General features: G+C 42.5%; 1 protein-coding gene across 1 annotated transcript in view; it reads right to left on the bottom strand.

The window, feature by feature from the left end:
* Positions 1-14,899, bottom strand: part of LOC126237285 (N6-adenosine-methyltransferase non-catalytic subunit) — a 62,846-nt gene that overhangs the window by 12,944 nt on the left and 35,003 nt on the right. The gene's annotated exons all lie outside the window — the stretch shown is intronic.

The raw sequence follows: 14,899 nt of genomic DNA, 5'->3' as shown, positions 1-14,899 counted from the left end.
TCAAGAATTTGTGCTTACAATAGTGTCATATTAATGTGCAGAAAAGCTTTCTTTAATTTAACATTACAGTTACCAGAAGAAAGATTACATTCAGTGTTGACAAGAGAAACATTAGTTGGTGAGTTTTTCTTAATGTTTGTGAAAGCAGACAGGAAGTGTGGCATTACCTCCAAAGTCTGCTGTATCACAAAGAATAGGAGAACACTTGCTAAAACATAAAGTAAAAATCACTTAGTTTAATTGTGACAGTCTAATTGGTGGCTGGACTGAAGATTTCTTGGTTGGGATGGTGCAAGAATTTATCTTGGACACAGTCATCAACAGATGCAAAAGTAGCTTCTGGCATGCTTCAATGAAGCATTTTGGGATCCTTTCTGTTCATGTTGTATATTAATTATCTGACAGACAGTTTTAACAGTAACCTCAGGGTTTTTTTTTTTTTTTTTTTCGTCTATCTATAATGAAGTATTACCCAAAAAAGAAGCGTAAATATCACTCAGATCTTGATAAGGTAGCAAGACACAAGAGTGGTGCACGGATTGGCAACTTGCTTCAAATGCTCAGAAATGTAAAACTGTGCACTTCACAAAATGCAGAAAGATAGTGCCCTATGACTACAATATAAACAAAAAATTATACTTGAAATCAGTCAACTCACATGACTGACTGGGTGGAATAATTTGTGGGCACATGAAGTGAAATGATCACATAGGTTAGTCATATGTAAATCAGGCACAGACTTTGGTTCACTGGTAGGATCTCAGGAAAATACAATCAGTCTTTAAAGGTGATTAGTTGTAAGACTCTTGTGTGAACTACCCTAGAATACTGCTCAAGTGTTGTTTGCATAGCAGAATAGTATTAGGGTGAAGAATAAAATTTTTGAGCTGCCTGGAGAGACATCTAGGCATAGCATGGCTGCCCAGTATGCAATGGTTGCATAGTGAGTGTAAAATTCAGCATGGTGACGTCATTGCAAAGAAAGAGGAACAATATTTTGTAAGGTGGTAGCATGGAGTAATTACATCTACAGATTATGCAAGAATGTCTTAGGGCAGAAAAACTTGCATAAAAGAAGGCTCTGAAACTAAATGTTTGTCCAGCAGAGAATGCTTAAAGGCTCAAAAAACTGGAGCACATTTGGTCACTCACTTGGGGGAATCACGTCATCAATCACTGTATAATTCTCCCCTTCCTTCCACTCAGTACTCAGAGTCTAGTTATTCCATCCACCTCACTGATACTGATGGGAGGCCAGTTCTGTTAGTTGCCAGATGACATGTTGACATACAACAAAGTGTTGCCAGGCTGCTGCCAGTTTGGACTCTACTTCTATGAGTCTGCATCTCTCTGGCTGTGGGGGGAGAACTTCTGTTCTGTAGGTTGCTATCCCTGCCAGTCACAATGGTGACTGACTGAAAATGAGGGTTGGGCAGATTTTATGTGGATGAAGAACTGATCTGTCTGAATGCAAACTATGTATCTTGGGAGCAGGGTGCCTGGTGCCACCACTCTGGCAGTGCTTGTACAACATTACCATCTGTATGCTGGGATCACCTCTCGAGCTACCTCCGTGTCGTTGTTGAGACTTCTGCCTTCTTGCTAGCACAGCAAACAACACGGATATGCAGATTACTGGTTGCAAGCCTAAGCACGACTACAGTCAGTGAGAGCTTCAGTGGACATCCTCAGTCACATTAGGTGGTGGGGACACACTGACTGCTGCTCCACTCTCCACAAGGCTCCGAAACTGCCCATGGGCAACTCAAGGGGTTATGACAGCAGATTCAATGAAGGGCACTGACGCACCACTCAGCATGTTCTACTGACGTAGAAGCGGCATGACTACTACCAGCTGAGAAGAAGACTGACGGTAAAACTCTCAGAAATAAATGGATGTTAATTTAATGGTGTTCACTGACACCCTGGGCATGACACAGGTCTTCACCACCACCTCTCAGCTCAACCATCCTGAAAGCTTGTAGGGGGACGCATCCTGTGAACCCCTTTAATTTGGAGTCAGAAGTTTTTATGTTGGCTGCCGCTGTCATAGAGGAACCATACCTGCACATCAGCAGCCGTCATCAATGTCTGTCATTACACAATGCTGTGAGTGGCCAATTATTATTGGCCAGTTTTCTTTTTCCTTTTGTTTTGGAGCCACGTTGAGTCGACATGATATTCACATGAACTTAACAGTGACATTGTTTAGACCACATGAACATGCAAATCTGCTGCAGTTCTGTGGTAACTGCATGAGGAATATTTACGGCTGACAGCATGCAAGTATTGTAATTTTTCGGGGCATGAATCACCTTGTACTAGGGCAGTGCCGGTAACTTGTGATATTTGTAGGATGTCTGGCCACGAAGCACAGCAGTGTAGTGAGCCCTGCTGGAGCATGATATGTAGGAAGGATTAGCATTATAGTTCTAATTACTGATGTAGTGTCAGTGTGCTGGGTTCACATTTGTTCTACAGCATAATGGAGAATAGAGGTAACACAATGACCAGGAACGCATGCACCATCTTCAATAAGTGAAACTATTGAAGTTCTTAAGAGTCACGTAGCCATGTTACTCCATGGTGAAGTAGAACAAATGTGGGTTAATGAGGAGTCAGAGAAGGAACTAGAAGTGTTACAAATCATGAGTGGGCAGACACAATCCCACAGAGAGGACACCAAGACCTTAGTAAACATACTAGTTTCATCCATTGGTCATACAGCAACCAGTCTCATTACGCCTCCTCCTGGGAAGACATCTGACGATGTTCAGACTTTGTTGGTTATGTGAGGGCAACAGCTACATTAGGGATTTGGTCTGTGAAACCATGTCTGTATATGGCTAAGTTATTATTATTATTATTGGGTGACATAAAAATATATGTCATGTACCGTGAAACCTTTAGTAAGGCACAGACATTTGACCAGATGGCTGAAGGGGTTGTTCGGTGAATCATAAGGAGAACAGTGGCAGATTTTTCAATAAAAAACTCACTGGATTAACTCAGAAGCACAGTGAATTCGGAGAGGCATTCTCTGAAGGAGTTCATAAAGTGAACTCACATACTTATGAACTGATCCACAACACAGATTAAGTCCTCTTGTGGGAGGCAGAGTACAGGGCCTTTGAAATATCAGTAAGAGATATATTATCAGAGATGTTCATGAAACTGTTAAACAAGGTTTGGGAGAAGGTCAAATGGGTGAATACGAAGGCACTCAAATGTGAGGGACAGATCGGGCAATGTACTGCCACTATATCAAGTGGGCCAGTGGGTTTTAATGATAAACCCTTGTACACAGAAGGGAACAACAAAGACATTTTCAACTAGGTGTCAGGGCATATGCCAAGTGATAGAGATAATATCATCATTAAATGCGAAGGTACAGTTTCCAATGTCAACATCTATTATTCAAGTAAGACAAACCATTCAATGGAACAGTAGATGCTTTGTCTCAGGTTCCATAACTGCAGGTGGTACAGAATAAAGTTGATATGACGGCAAAGCAGCAGGTAGTTAAGAATGATCAGTATACATGCAGTATGCACGGAGACTATGTAATAGTTGAACAGTGTCTAGTTTCTTTTGTCACGATATGTATTTTTGTCTTGTTTCTGAACCAGTGATGTTTGTACTACTGTGTTTAGGGAGTACATTTCTCATTTTCTACTGGGCAGATTAGGAGTTAATGCTTTTACATTGTCTGGTAGTGTTTTTCTCATCTACTTGATTTTTTTGAGAAGGGAACTGACGAGAAATTGCTTTCTCTCAGGTGACATATCAGCACAGGCAGCTAGGAAGAATTTGGTACTCTTGCTGATCCTACACCTCATCCAGAGGGAAGTAGTGGGTGGATTGCAGAACGAGCCTCTTGAATCCAGAGTGGTGTTCTCAAGACAATCAAATGTCTTGTTAACAAATCATCGGTGGGCAGCTGAACTGACTTTCAATGTGTGGAAAATGAGAAATGAGGTGTGCAGATTGAGAGATAAGTTTATGGAACTGCAAGGTGAACCACAGAAAAGGGGAACTCTGGAGGAAGTTCAGGAAGAATACTACAGACTACAGCTCTCTTACAGATAAACTGAACTGAGGGGGCAGTTGAAGGAAGTGACTGACCTGGTATTGACGACACTAGTTGAAAAAGAGAGGATGTGTAAATGCAGCAGAAAACTATTGAAAACAGTGTCCAATGAGGATATTCAAAGTCTGAACAACAGAGTGGAGCAGGTGCAAGCAGTATCAGGCACTACTAGGGCCAAGATGAGTAGCATACCATCCAATTGGTAAACATGGAGCAGGCTGTACTGAATTATACAGAGCAGTACAGGAGTTACCAAGAGTTGATCTAACATGCACAAAGCACCAAGTAGACCATGAAAGTGATCTTCAGAGGGTACAGAACCAACTGAATACACTGGATGGGCAAATAGCTGTAGCCAAACTGTTACAGGTTGTGATGGGCTATATAAATGATGCAAGGTTAAAGGCAACTCTATTGTAGTTCACTGTTTACCATGCCGTACACAGGCAACTGAGTTCCACATTACTGCTGCCACAGTAGTTCCTAGCTAGACTGCGGAGAGCACAAAAGGACTTTATTGCAAAGTTACAGCACATAATGTAGGCAACTAAAGGTAATTTGGTGTTGTTTTATCATATGTCAGTAGTCAAAGCCAACATAGGTGGTGCAAGGTTGCATGTGTTGGTACATTCTCCAGTGGTAACCTTCCATGCTAATATTAGTGTTTTATTGTACACCCTTACCTTATAAAATGGGGTGCAGTAGGAAAGTGGACAGGGGTACAAACCAGTGAAGAAGTCTAATAGTTTTGGAAAACAGCAAAATTTATGCTCTAATGTCCTTGGTAGATCTACAGGGTTGCCAGGTAGACGGTATCACAGTCTGTCCAACCAGGGTGGTCCAGACTTACACACTGTTGTGCAGTTCTTCCTGGGGAAATCTGTAGCAACAGGGTGTCGGAGCGAAATGCTAACCCCTATCTAAATTTTCATAGAATGGGCACACAATGAATTTATTCAGTATTCATTCCAGAGGTTACAATTCCAAAGCGTTACAATAAGAGGAAGCTGCGGGGTATAACAAACATTGTACTCGGGGACAGTGGTATCCTAATAAATGGTACAGTTTGCGACATAGCCAGAACAGCCTTTTGCCTTCCAGCAATGATTACAGGTATGACAATGATTGAACTCACACACCCCTGGCTGTTTTAGCCACAGAATTAATCAGAGATATTGTCAGTTCAAAACATGAACTTTTTGAAAGAAACATTAAACCCGGATATCCTTCTCTTGTTAGATAATTTATAGCATCACAGAAAGGGTTGATTTCCACAACAGAAATTGCAACATATCCAGCAGTACCAGAAGAAACAGCATAACTATGGTATGAATATAAGTATTTCAGCTACTAGTATTGTAGAGATTCTGGTCCCTGTTTGTATGATTTGTGTTTTTAGCAACTTAAATAATGAACAACACCCGAACCAGCTGTGCACCTGTTGTCTGGGTTAGTAATGTCACCAGAAGTAATATGGAATAGATAAGTTGAATCATAGATATATGTATCAAGAAATAAAGGGTACGCAGTCAACTAGGAATAAGAGTAATGGATTAAGGAATGACATGAAGGAATTATGCTTTCTGGAATTAGCTTCAATTACAGCAAAAAGGATCAAACAATGGGTGAATTAATTATGAAGATGTGAATATGTATATTAATTAGTAACAGAAATGATCTAAGTGAAAAAATTCGAGATGAATTTTATAAAGGATAGCAGAATGTTCCACAGCAAAATAGCATCAAATAAAGAATAAAATTTCTGTGCCTTCTGCAACAACGTCAAGGCGTAGTGGCCCTGACCAGTATGCAATGGTTGCTTAATGAGTATGAACACTAATGGATGCCAAAACACAAACAAACAAGGAGCACATTGCCACAGACTGTGTGAGAGAGTGTCAGGTATACCTCACTCAGAATCATGAAATCATTGCAAAGGAGTCATAACAATATTCTGTTATTGTGGTAGCATGGGGTAACTACAGCTAAAGAATGCAAGAACACCTTTCAGGCTGCAAATCTTGCATAAAAGAATGCTCCGAAACTAAACATCAGTCCAGCACAGAATGCTTGCAGGCTTCAAAATAAGGAGCACATTTGGTAACCCTCATGGAGTAATCATGTCATCATCCACCATATAAACTTCAACTTACTACCATTTACTGCTCAGAATCTGGTATTTGCATCCACATCACTGATACTGACAAAAGGACAGCTCAATTAGCTGCAGGATGACCTGCTGACATATGACGAAGAACTGCCAGCCACTGCCCGTTTGGGGTCTACTTCTATTAGTCCGCAGGCATCCGGTTGTGCGAGGGGTGAGGATTCCACACTTCAACTCTGTGAGTTGCCAAGCTGCCATTCTTGGCAGTCACAATGGTGACTGACTGAAGATGAGGTCCGAGCAGATCTTCCGTTGATGAAGAACTTATCTGTCTGACTGCAAGATGTTCAACTTGGGAGCAGGGCACCTGGTATCATCACTAACTGGCATTGCAGTGTACTGGTTTACCGGCTGTACTCTGAGAGGCCCCTTGAGCTCTCCTCCACATTGCTGTTAAAACTTCTGCCTTTTCACTATCAAGACAACCATCAGCAGGGCAAGCAGATTTCTGGGGGAAGCCAACATGCAACTACACTCAACAAGAGCACTGTGGCTTCAATGGACACCCACAGTCACATTAGGCTGTGGGGACATGCTGACCGCCACTCTGCTCTCCGCAAGAGCACAGAAGTGGCCACGGGCAACACCAGGGGCTATGACCACAAATTCCATGACAGGCACTGACACACCACTCAGTGTGTTTCTGTGAGGCAGGTGCAGCATGGCTGCCACCAGGCTGCACCAAAGAGCAGACTGAATTACTGTAAAACTCTCAGCAATAAATGAATGTTAATTTAAAGCTGTCTAATTGACACCTTGGGCATGACACAGCTCCTCACCACCACATTGCAGATTTCTGGGGGAAGCCAACATGCAACTACACTCAACAAGAGCACTGTGGCTTTAATGAACACCCACCGTCCTGTCCTCATAGTAAGTTACATCCAGTGAACCCCTCCAGATCCATACCAATGAGGATTAATAGAGAATATTGAAAGCTAGTCTGAATGGTCGCTGGTTTGTTTTACTCATAGAAGAGAATCACAGAAATGCTGAAAAATCTGCACTGGTAGAGACTTAAAGTGAGAGGATAAAAAATCCTGCAAAAACTTATTTACAAAGTTCGCAGGACCAAAATTAAATGAGAAATTTAGCAATATGTTACAAACCCCTATATATTGTTCCTGAACAGGGGCAGGAGCATTTTCAGTAGTTTTAGGGGCAACAGTCTGGGTGATTGATTGATCTGGTCCTGCAACATAAGCCAAAAAGGCCTTGCAATGCTGATAGCATGAGTGGCTGAAAGCAAGGAGAAACAACAGCTGTTATTTCTTGCAATGACATGCAATTCTACAGTATGAAGGCATCCACTTGGGCAAAATATTCCAAAGGTTGAACAGTTCCCCATTTGAATCTCTGGGTGGGGATAACTCAGGAGGATGTTGTCATCAGGAAAACAAAATTAGCATTTTACACGTTGGATTGTGGGATGTAAGAACCCTTAATTGGATAGATAGGCTAGAGAATTTAAAAAGGGAAACAGATAGGTTGAAGTCAGTTGTAGTGGGAATTAATGAAGTGTGGGGACAGGAAAAACAGGATTTCTGGTCAGGTGAGTACAAAACCAATAGGGGTAGGTCTAATAATGAATGTGGGCCAGCTTTTATAAGAACACAACAGTGAATGCATCATTGCAGCTAGGACAGACACAAAGCCAATACCCTCCACAGCAGTATAAGTCTATATGCCATCTAGCTCTGCAGATGATGAAACGATTGAAAGAATGTATGATGAGATAAAAGAAATTATTCAAATAGATAAGGGAAAAAATATTAGTCGTGGTGGAATTCAATATTAGGAAAAGGATGAGAAGGAAAAATAGTAGGCGAACATGGGCTGGGAGAAAGGAATGAAAGAGGAAGCCACCTGGTAGAGTTTTGCACAGAGGATAATTTAATCTTCACTATTTCTTGGTTTAAAAATCATGAAAGAAAATTTGCATGCATGGATGATACCTGGAGACACAGGAAGATTTGATACAAATTACATAAGGCTAGAACAGTGATTTCACAACCAGATTCAAAACTGCAAAACATTTCCAGAGTCAGAGGAGGACTCTGCCCATAATTTATTAGAGATGGAGGGGGTGGGGTGGGGTGGAGGGGAGGAAAGGAGAGGAAGTTGGAGGTAAGGAGGGAGACAGGGAGGAAAGAGAAAAAGGGAGATGGGTGGAAAGAGGTTGAGTGTGGGAAAGAGAGAGTGAGGAAGAGAGAATGAGAGAAAGAGAGAGAGAGAGAGAGAGAGAGAGAGAGAGAGAGAGAGAGAGAGACTCAGTACTTTACAAAGGCCTCTCCTTTAGTCCTAAATCCAAGTTCAATCATTCTGGACTTGTAAAGGACTTTCTTTCCTCTACTTGTTCTCTAAGGTGGAAGCATTTCTTTGCCACACAGCATACTGACAACAGCCAACCAAAATCCACATAGAACCTTATTTATAACAGTTCCACCCTCCATCCAACTGTGATCCTCCTCTCCTTCCTCTGGTAACTATTCAGGAATTCCTTGCTTCTAACCTGGTCTCACCTTCCTTTCCTCAACCCTTCTCCAGCATGTCCAAGATCATTCCTATAGAACACACAGCAAACAGTTATCTGTAACCTGAAAACCAATCCAGATCTTATTATCATTCCTGCAGACAAAGACTCCAACATAGTGGTCATGAATCATAGTGCCTATGTGGCTGAGGGTCTCTGCCAACTTTCCAACATCTTGGCATACAAACATTACAACCATAATCCCATCCCAGAAGTTCAACAGAACCTTCTGAAGCTCCTCAAGGCCTTAGGTCCATCTCAAAACCTGACACCTGAATCCATTTCCCTCCAAACACCAGCAACTACCCCCACACCACCCAAACCTACCTTTCAGCTACTCCTGAAACTCCATAAATCTAATCCAAAGGTCTCCCTACTGGTCACTAACCTCTGCCTTTGTTGGCTAACTCCTCCAAACTCCAAAATTTGTAACCCTCCAGCCTACATTCAAGATACTGCTCACTATCTTCACCGCTTTTCCACAGTTCCTGTCCCATTAACACAGCACTCCTTGGGGGTCACCGTAGACGTAACATTCTTATACAACAACATCCCCCATGCCGATGGCCTTGCGGTTGTAGACACCACCTTTCCCAACATCATCCCAACACCAAACTAACCACCACTTTCCCAATCCTCCTAGCCAACCACATTCTGGCTCACAATTATTTCACCTTCAATGGCCAAATCTATAAACAAATATGTTTTACTGCCATGGCATCATCCTATGCCAACTTATTTATGTGTGATCTGGAGGATTCGAACACTTAAAACACTTTGTATAATTCATATTTATGATGACATTTTCATGATCTGGATTCATGGCAGGGACAACCTTTGCTCTTTCCTCCATATCCTCAACAACTACTCCCAAATCCACTTCACCTGGTCCTCCTCCAACTCAATGAGCCGCCTTCCTAGATGTTGATCTCCACTTCTCAGATGGCTCCATAAATACATCTGTTCATATCAAGCATACAAACTACCAACAGTACCTCCACTTTGACAGCTGTTAGCCCTTCCACATCAGCCTCTTCCCTAAAGCCTCACCACCTGAGGCTGCATCTGCAGTAGAATGCAGGAACTGTCAAAATATACCAATAATCCTACCAGAGCCTTTATTTACAGCCACTATCCTATCCAGCTCATCCATAAACAAATCCCTCATGCCATTCCCTCCTCTGACACCAGAAAACTTGTTAATGAGCCACTGACAAGCACTCCTGTGATCATCCAATGTCACCCTGGCCTAAGAAAGCTCAACCACATCCTTGACTAGGGCTTCAACTACCTCTTGTCATGCCCTGGGATGAGGGATATCCTATCCCCATCATCCAAAGTTGTGTTGTCACCTACTCAACTTACAGAATGTCCTTGTCCATCCCAATTCCAATTGTGCTCCCAACCCTGCAGCCCATGAGCCGTTCCCTCCAGGTCGACTCTTCAACAAGACCTGTCCTGTACACCTATCCACCACCTCCTCCCGCAATCCAGTCACAGGCATTTCCTACAGTATAAAAGGCAAGGCCAAATATCAAAGCAGCCATGTTATGTATCAGCTATGCAGCAATTAAACTGTACAGCATTCTATGTGGACATGACAAGTAGCCAACTGTCTACTCACATGAGTGGCCACTGACAAAGTGGCAATCCACAAACTTGGCCATTCAGTTGCCGAACATGTTGCAGATGACTACAACCACTGCTTCACTACCCAAGTTATTTGGACACTCTCATCCCGCACTAGTTTCTCTGAACTACGCATGTTGGAATTGTGTCTCCAGTATACCCTGCACTCTTGCAATTACTATGTCATAAACCTCCACTAAACTACTTCCCTCAGTCTCCGTTCACCTTTTCCCTTCTCTCTCGTCAATATCACTTCCTCCCAATCCAGATCATGTACTGCCTCCTCCCACCACTCTTCCCCTCTCCCCCTCCCATGTGGGCATATTTTCTCTCTCTTCCCCCCTTCCTCTACCCCCATCCTTCCCCTTCCCCTTCCCCTTCCCCTCTCTCCTCTCTCTTCCATCCTAGTCCCTTTCTCTCTTCTTCCCTCCTCATGTCCACCTCCCTCTCCTCATCTCCCCTCCTTTCCCTCCTCTCTCTTCCCTATCTCTTATACGCTCAACCCTCCAAACTCCTTTTTCGCTGTGCTTTTATGAAAAGAGCTGTCTCACATCATCCCACTACTTCTTCCTCACCTTGTGCAACCTTACCTTTCCCCTCCCCAACTCCATTTGCCCGGTCAGCTACTATCGATAATCAGCAGTCAGTCTCACTGTGGCCACAGACGTGTACATTCGGGTTTCTGTGTTGTTATATGCATGAATGTGTGTGTGTACTTCAACTAAAGAAAGAGCAAGAACTTGGAAGCTAGTATTAAACACTGTTTTCTGGTGTGTGTTTCTATGGGCCACACATCAGTCAGCTATTGGTGAACAATTGCTTTTATTTGATGTACGAGGTCTGTCCAAAAATTCTGGAATATTCTTAATTTCATGCCCATGGTGTGTTGGAGCAAAATGAGGTTGGCATCCCTACACACACCTGTGTGTAATGTGTAACTGCCAGAAGTTTCATTGTTGTATGTCTGTTAGTTATTGTTCAGTGCTGTATTGAGTAGAACATTGTGTCACACAGTTTTCGAATTTCAAGATGGCAGAGTTAGAACAGTAATGCCTTTGGATTAAATTTTGCATGAAACTCAAGAAAAACTTCACAGACACACACCAAATGATGCCGGATCCTACAGTGATGAGTGCTTAAGCTGTACTCAGTTTACAAATGGTTTACATGGTTTAAAAATGGTCCAATGGAAGGTAATGATGACTCTCATTTGGGATGTCCTTCGAGTCTACTGAAGAAGCTCAGGAATGTCAATGACTAACTGTCCAACAGATGGCAGAAGAATGTGGTACTTCTGGTGGATCATATCATGAAGTCCTTACACAGCATCTTGGAATGCACTGTGTTGTTGCCAAGTTCATCCTATGGCTCAGGAGTCATGACCAGAAAGATCTTCACCTCACAATGTGTGAAGAGCTTTTGGATCATGCAAAAGAGAATAAGATGTTCCTTAAGAGAATCATAACTAGTTGATGAAACATGAGACTACAGTATGATGTTGAGACCAAGGTTCAATCTTCACAGTGGGTCAGGAAAGGTTTTCCAAGACCAAGATTGCACAGATGGATGTAGCTGTAGATGAAAATGAGTACAGAAGACTGTCAATAATGAAAAAAAAGGAGCAGAACTGCATAACTTCTCAGCTTTTGGATTATTTTTTTCATTTCATTAACCAGGCTATGTGCATTACCTTTGCAGCTATAGAATAACAGCTGTATTATAAAATGTGTTATTGCAACAGCTATCTGAAACTGACAGGTAAATGAAACAACGAAAAGTCCAGGTTGGAATATCAATAATTATGAAAAGGATTGATTGCTGCATACTGTAAAGATGACATGCTGAGTTGCAGGCAGGCACAACAAACACTGAGGAAATCTCTCTCTCTCTCTCTCTCTCTCTCTCTCTCTCTCTCTCTCTCTCTCTCTCTGTCTCTCTCTCTGTCTCTCGCGCGCGCGTGGGCACACACGCATACGCACGCGCACACACACGCATACGCACGCGCGCACACACACACACACACACACACACACACACACACACACACACACACACACACGCGCGCGCGCATCCTTCATTGAGACAAACAGATGGAAGTCAGAAGGTGTGAGACCAGGGCTGTAGGGTGCATTACAAAGAACAGTCCAATGAAGTATTGTGAGCTTCTCTCAGGAGCACAGATTTGTGTGAGGCCTTGCACTGTCATGGAAAAGGAGATGCTCCTTTGCATTTTTGTGGCAACAAACACCCTGAAATAGTTTCTACAATTCCCAGAGGATAGCACAAAACACTTTAGAGTTGATTGTTGTGCTATGAGGGAGGACCCAAACAGAACAACCCTCCAGAGTTCCAGAAGACCCTTGCCATGACTTTATCATGCTTCATCGCCTGTGAAGATGTTTCACAAAAAATTGTCACGATCAGCCTCATAACATGCAAATAATTCTGCACAGATGGTCCTTTGTTGCTCTTTATGGTCTTCTGTGAGGCTGTGACGGACCCAGTAGGCACACATCTTTGATTGTACCCCAAATGTGGAGGGGGGGGGGAGGGGGAGGGGAGAGAGAGAGAGAGAGAGAGAGAGAGAGAGAGAGAGAGAGAGAGAGAGAGAGAGAGAGTAGTTCACTGCTCAGCTACAGCTGAAGGGTTTGACATTTAACTCTCTTCATATTTTCTAGTAATCTCTCCCACACAAAAATTGTCTGCCACTGACTACTACTTGGATATAATTTTTGCACAAGTTTGCCGTGACCAACATAGTGATGCAGCTCCAAGTTCATGGAACAATATAATAAAGGGGCATATTTAAATAAGAAAAAAACCTAAGCAAACACCAATGGAAAATCCACGCTGGAATGTAACAATATTGTGGAAAGGAAAGTTGCTACTCACTATAAAATGGAGATGTTGAACCGAAGGCCTTAGTGGCTGAAAGCTATATTTGTGACAGTCTTTTTGTTGCACCTATCTGCGACTCAGCATTTCTGCAGTATGGTGAGTATCAACTTTCCTTTTCACAATACAGGGTGTCCCACTCAAACCTCCCTGATTTCAAGGACCCAGGAGAGAAAAACCACAGTAGATACAACAATGAAAAATACACCACACTGTAGAGAATCTCAAAGAAATTATACTCTCGTGTCAGAAGTGCCAAGTATTGTCGCCAGAGTGCAGCATGGTCACATGAAGTGAAACTGGCGACTCCACAGCAGCGCACAAAAGCAGCAGTGTGGTTTTCAGAAACAAAATCGCCAATTACTGTGCGAAGAAATTATTGTTATGTGTATTAATGTGATCCACCTGATGTGAAAACAATTAAGGAATGGTACAGGAAGTTTCTGGCAACAGGAAGTGTTCTGAAACATTCTGGCAGTGCACATTACTGAGTTTCAGAAGAGACAGTGGAGGACATCAGACAAACATTTCTCAGAAGCCCATGTAATTCAATTCGTCAAGCATCTAGGCAACTTGATGTACCTCGATCAACATTGCATCGTGTAGTCCACCAGTGTCTTCGTATGTGTGCTTACAAAGTGCAAATTATGCAACATCTGACACCGAATGACAAACCACGCCAACAACAATTTTCTGCGGATATGCTGCAGTGTATTGATATGGATGCCAGCTTCCTGGAAAGATGTTTATTCTCAGATGAGGCAACCTTTCATCTATCAGGAAGGGTTAATAAACATAATGTTCGGATTTGGGGTTCACAAAATCCGCACGTTGTCATTGAACATATTTGTGATAGCCCTAAACTAAATGTCTGGTGCGGGCTAATGGATTGTTGGACCGTTCTTCTTTGTGGAACAAACAGTGAATGTGTCAGTGTATCTGGACATGGTGCAGTCTGTGTACCTTCAGATACAAGACTTGCAACCCAACATCATTTTTCAACATGATGGAGCTGCACTGCATTGGTCAATGGCTGTTCGCAAGTTCCTGGATAGGAAATTTCCCAATCGTTGGATCAGACACGGAGGACCCATTGCCTGCCCACCACGTTCACCCGATGTTACGCCACTTGATTTCTTCATGTGGGGATTCGTGAAGGATCATGTGTATGCAACCAAAGCAGACGATATTCCTACGTTGCGACATCGTATCACTAATGCGATTGCAACAATAACAGAGGAAATGTTACAAAGAACTTGGCACAAAATTGAATATAAACCCAATATTCTTCATGCTACAAATGCTTCACAAGTAGAGACGTATTATGACAAATAAATAAATTCTTTGAGAAGTTCTACAATGTGGTGCATTTTTCATTGTCGTATCTACTGTGGGTTTTTTTTTTTCTTTTTTTTCCCCCTAGGTCTTTGAAATCAGGGAGGTTTGAGCAGGACACCATGTATTGTTACAAACCTAAGCAAACAATTTATTAAGATCCTACAAGCCATCTCATCTATAAATTTTAACAATCGAACCTACAAGGAGCACAACATTGCAACAATATCTTACAGATGAGCTGAAGGCA

This window comes from Schistocerca nitens, chromosome 2 (assembly GCF_023898315.1).
Source record: "Schistocerca nitens isolate TAMUIC-IGC-003100 chromosome 2, iqSchNite1.1, whole genome shotgun sequence".
Taxonomy (NCBI): Eukaryota; Metazoa; Arthropoda; class Insecta; order Orthoptera; family Acrididae; genus Schistocerca; species Schistocerca nitens.
Note: the sequence above shows the minus strand (reverse complement) of the source record. Positions and strands in the feature narration are given on the sequence as shown.